Below are 5,847 nucleotides of genomic sequence, written 5' to 3' on the forward strand. Positions count from 1 at the left end.
GAATACAAAAGAATTTGAAATATTCTGCATATCTAGTAAAAATGTATCTGCTTGCCAAGCTTGTGTCAGTGGGTGCCATATTGTAGGCATCCATTTACCTTGTAAAGTTAAAACATCTTGTATTCCTGCACCTGCTTTACTCATGCGATTTGCTAGAGTTTCAATATCAAAAGAATTCAAAGTCCCAGTAACAGTTCCCACTCCCCCCAGCAACGTATCATACCATGCCCTTTTTTGTCTTATAGGGCAGAGAACGTTAGACGGAAATATCACTATAGCTGTTACTACAGTCTTTTGTGATTGAGTTCCAGTCTTTACACAGGACGAGGGGATCCTCTTCATATGTCCCGGATCCGTTTTTGACGAATTCATATTAACAAACGTTATACTTTGTGCCCAAGTACTTCTATTTGTTATACTAGTAGCATTATGACAAAGTAAAGTCTGTAGGACATTAATACTGAATACTAATTCTGTTCCACTTCCAATAGTGGGGGTGCAATTCTTATAGATCCGTATTTGTTGAGTTGGAGACAAAGACTCAAAACCCTCACCGGCGTTACAACATGTTAAATTCACCTTAGCGGTAATATTCGCAGTTCCGTGCATATTGTGTAACATACAGTATATGCTACTTGAAATGAGGTGGCCCCACGGGGGCCTATCCATACATATCCTTCCACTGTTACATTAGCTATGTTACAGCTCTGTCCTTCTGGGCAAATAAAGTCATCTTGTTTTCGTTCTTTTGCGCTTTCCTTCCACAACCACCTTATCCGACTGGTGTTTTGACTTTGGATTTGAGTACCCGGTGTTCATCCTTCAACTTTCACCAAACACTCGCTTCCAAGGATTCCAATAATTCCACATATTCCCAGAAATATCTGTTAGGGAAAAAAAAAACAAAGCATGATTTTATTCACGCAAATAACATTTCTTTCCTGGGGAACATATTCCCATTTCTCCACTCCTGGTCTCATGATTAGCAAAGTACGATCCTTGCCCACAGCAATGACTTCAGCCGCCGATGGCGGTCCTTGAGGACTCTGTGCCCAAATTCTAGCTCCTACATTGGTCACATCTGATGACCCAAATGCTTTATCCCCCCGTAAGGAGAGTTCTAGTGGAGCTTGTCCTTCGATGGCTTGATCTAAACTAATAGGTATTACCAACATTTGAGCCATCTTCTGTCCTTTAGAGATAACTAGCGGCTCTTGTCCTAAATTGGACATAATAACTTTGATTTCTCCTTGATAATCAGCATCAATTACTCCTCCCACCACTATGGCCCTTCTCAAAGCAAAACTAGACCGAGTTGCCAACTGACCATAATGTCCTTTAGGCATTTGACATCCTAATCCTGTTAGTATAGGAACGATCTTACCTGGAGGTACAATAGTCACTTCTATTGCACTGAGATCCAATCCCGCAGATAGGGGAGTTGCTCTTTCAGAAATTTTAGCCTCTTGATTCATCTTCCACCAAGTAATTGTATGTACAATATGAGTTTCGTGTATGGTAAGGTTGGGTGTCAGCATTCTCATCAATGGTGTCATGGAATCAGTAATTGGCCTATTGTTGATAATTTGTAAAGCCTCACTTAGATTATCTCTCCACTGGCCATATTCTCCTTCCATATTGTGTATCTTTTTCAGAGTAGACTTCAAGAGTCCATTCATCCTTTCCACTAACCCTGCAGCTTGGGGATAGTAAGGCATATGATATACCCATTGGACATTATGCTCATTAGCATAATCCTTTATCTGTTGACCAGTGAAGTGTGACCCATTGTCAGTCTGTATCTGCAGTGGAACACCATAGTATTGTGTGATAATCTCTAATGTACATAATGTGCTCCATTGTGTGGCTGCTTTGCAAGGGAATCCTATCATGAGTCCTGAGTAGGTGTCTACCGCTGTGCAGACATATTTACATCCCCTACTCTCAGTAAGTGGACCAATAAAATCCATTTGCCAAATTTGAGCTGGTAATTGCCCTCAAGCTAGGTGTCCCATTACTGTATGTGGAACTTCCCTTCTTTGTGAATGTTGACATACTGGACACTGTGCAATGACTTGTTTTATAATGTCCATGGTTAGTGGAACACCTCTTTCTTGGGCCCACCTGTAAGTGGCTTTTTCTCCAAGGTGTCCACTCTTGTTGTGCGCCCAAACAGCTGTACCTTGCAGCCATTTTTCTTTTTCTTGATCAACCTCAGAAGTCTGTCTAATAGCGGCGGCTTTATCTGCTTCAGAATTAAACAAACGATCAAGTGAGTCAGCAGGCATATGTGCATCAACATGAAAAACAGTAGTAAGTGTGATTTGAACCATTTCTTCTATAAATTCCCACACCTCTTTTCCCCACACTTCCTTACCATGTATTAACCAATCATATTTCTTCCATCCCATCATCCAAGTTGCAAGACCATTAGCCACAGACCACGAGTCTGTGAAAAGGTGACACTCCTTCCCTTGTTCAAAACTCAATGCCAGAAAGATAGCATATAATTCTGCATATTGGCTACTTTTACCGTGACCTTCCATAACCAAATGTTTTTCTAGTTTCAGGTTATAAGCCACACTCTTCCAATGTCGCTTTCCATTGACATATCGAGCTGACCCATCAGTGAACCAAGCATGTTGCTGTTGTTGTTCTGTTAAATCTTCATAAGATTTTCCCCATTTTACAGGGGACTCTTCCCGGACAGTTGGTTTCACAGGGGATTTGATTTCTTCCCCTATTTCAGCTATTTTCTCATGGAGGGAGGCGATCCCGCCTTCTCCTTTCTTTGCTCTTTCAGAAATGTACCATTTCCATTTCATGATACTTTGTTCCTATGCATATCCTACCCTATTGGTTTTAGGGTTAGACAATACCCATTGCATTATAGGTATTGCTGGTCTTAATAAGACTTCATGTCCTAAAGTTAGCTGTTCTGTTTCTACCAATGCCCAATAACAAGCTAGCAATTGTTGTTCTAATGGAGTATACTTTTCTCCAGCATCAGGGAGTTTTCGATTCCAAAATCCTAAGGGGACTCTTTTTCCCCCTTGTTTTTGCCATAATGACGAATTTGCATACATATTTTGTACTGATACATGCAATTCTACACTCCCCGCTGCCATTGGCCATAAATCTACAGCTTGTTGTATGGCCTCTTTCACCATCTCAAAAGCAGTTTGTTGTTCTTCCCCCCAATGGAATTCATATTTCTTCCTCGTCACTTTATACAAAGGAGACAGCATTTGTCCTAAATGAGGTATATGCCGGCTCCAAAATCCAAATAGCCCAATATAAGATTGAGTCTCTTGCTTAGACTTGGGAGTAGGGAAATTAATAATCTTCTGTTTTACTTTTGGTAAAATTTCCCTATGTCCTTTATTCCATTGTATTCCAAGAAATTTTACAACTTGAGCCGGTCCTTGGACCTTTGCTTCATTTATTTCCCATCCTTTGCTCCTCATATGCACCAAAAGTTTTTCCAATTGTGATTTCACTGCCTGCTCCTCATTTCCTTGTATCATTATATCATCAATATAGTGTGAAATTTGCATATCTGAGGGCAAGGAGAACTGATCTAGATGTTCTGCCACCGTCCGGTGACAAATAGTAGGGCTATGAAGCCATCCTTGAGGCAATCTGGTCATGGTATACTGTCGACCTAACCAGGTAAAAGCAAATTGATCCTGCGCCTTTTCCTCTATTGGAATTGTAAAGAAGGCATTAGCCAAATCAATCACTGCATAGCAAGTTCCATTATGACTCTGTATATTTTCTATTATAGTGATAGTATCTGGCACTGCAGCTGTTAATGGAGGGGTACATTTGTTCAGTTCCCTGTAATCCACTGTCATACGCCAGGAGCCATCACTCTTTTTAACTGGCCAGACTGGATTATTCCATGCAGTAGTAGTGGTACGCATGACTCCTGCGTCCACCAGATTTTTAATTGTTTCAGTAATCTCTTTGTGTCCCCCTGGTATTTGATACTGTTTCATTGCCACCATTTTGGTAGCAGGAGGGATATGTACAGGGGGCATTTTTACTTTTCCTACCGTTACAGGTCTCATTTGTATTTCTGCCCTTTTTACTCCAAAGGAGAATTTGCCAGCCGATAAATTTAATGTCATTCCTTTTAAAACATCAATTCCCAATATATATTCCAGAATGGGTACTACTAAAACACGGTAATTTCTTATCGGTAGATTTCCTATTTTCAAAGCAACTTGTGTTTGTACTCCGGTGATTACCTGTCCTCCTAGTCCGGCAATTTTAATTTTTGGACCTTTGACTTTTGTGGGAATACTTTTTCTTTATCAATTTTTCCTCTTCTCTTGCGATATTTATTTTGAGCAACTATGATAGCAGCTTTCTCTACTACACTCTGGTAATGTTCCAACTTATCTTTGAGCAGACGGGTATTGCAATCCAGCACCACTTTCTGCCCTCCTAGCTCTGCAACTTTTTGTTCCAATTGAGAGCACTTCCTCTGCATTTGTTGATTCCGCTCATGCATCGCGCGATATGCACTGAGCAGAATCCAAGTTCGTCGCCCAAGCGACACAACATCACCCGCCTTGGCAGGGACACCCCTGAGTACATTAACAACATCCTGGGTTGACTGCATCACCTGCCTTTGCAGGGAAAACCTCGAGTAACTAAACAACATCGAGGGGTTATCTGCATCACCTGCCTTTGCAGGGATCCCCATGAGTAAACCAACAACATCATGGGTTAACTGCATCACCTGCCTTTGCAGGGAAAACAAATCCACATACGCCGTCCTAAAGACTCTACATCACCCCTGAGTACTTTAACAACATCAGTGGGTTCACTACCTTTAAGCTTACTAGACCACTGTTCCGCCAGTCCAGAACTGCTCAACTCATGTGCCAATATATTATACGGTGCCTCAGTCCAACCGGGCACATCCACTACATCCTCCTGCTTTTCCTTTCGTTTCTTAAACATATTGCAAAAGATCCTGCCGACTACGCCAATTTATGTCTTACCGAATTTTCACTTTGAGAGGGGCAAGCCCCTTACTTACGTAGTGCTCACTAATATACTAATTAGGCAAAAAGACTGCTAGGTCTTTATTTCGGTAAAACAATTTATATTTTATTAATAATGAGATAACTGAAAAAACATTTAAGCAAGTAATGACTTAGGTAACACTTTGATATGTGTGTTATAGGCACATGAATTATAGCAGCACTAGTCTAACATTACATTGATCATCATCATCATCTATAAAATAGAGAAATGTAAGCATCAATACGTTTACCGGATATTGTAGCATCACTCCTCCCTCGGGGGAATCGACGGGTAAAGAGGCAACATCCAGTTAATACAACATCACAGAAGTTATGCGTCCATAAAGCCTTCTGGAAACGTCCCTCCCTACCAGTGAAAGTCCCCTTTGTTTTATAATGTTTATAATCAGATATCAGTTCAATCATGCGCAGTACACTTTCTGCAAGCAATGCTTATATAACATGTTCACGCTTGGCGCCTGCGTGGTTAATCCTTGAGCTCGTGGCCAGCTCGTGTTACGCAGGCACATTGCGGTTGTTTATCACTGAAACTACCGTGTTCTCCTCATATCTTTTAACAGGTCATGTATCGGTCAAGTTCAGTTCTTCTGAACTTGTGCTGAATTACTGCAAAAAGAAATAATAAGACCCGTGATCACCTGATCTGGAACCTGAGCACCTATCTTCTTCATATACACACCATACATATCACATATGTATCACACCTTTATTGCCAGATCCCGCAGCCCACATAGGAAGCACCTAAACTGCAGGCACCATAGAGTTGGCTAACCCGACCGCAACACGA

General features: G+C 41.2%; 1 long non-coding RNA gene across 1 annotated transcript; it reads right to left on the reverse strand.

Annotated features, from left to right (window-relative positions):
- Window positions 1–639: 639 nt before the first annotated feature.
- On the reverse strand, window positions 640–5,549 carry LOC141090280 (uncharacterized). The gene is made up of 3 exons (XR_012232406.1): window positions 5,291–5,549; window positions 2,125–2,248; window positions 640–884 (listed from the first exon to the last, which is right to left on the reverse strand). It is a non-coding gene; the product is annotated as an uncharacterized lncRNA (long non-coding RNA).
- Window positions 5,550–5,847: the final 298 nt, after the last annotated feature.

The sequence above is a fragment of the Dendrobates tinctorius genome, unplaced genomic scaffold, assembly GCF_039654945.1.
Source record: "Dendrobates tinctorius isolate UK_male_01 unplaced genomic scaffold, ASM3965494v1 ptg000048l, whole genome shotgun sequence".
In the NCBI taxonomy this organism is placed as follows: Eukaryota; Metazoa; Chordata; class Amphibia; order Anura; family Dendrobatidae; genus Dendrobates; species Dendrobates tinctorius.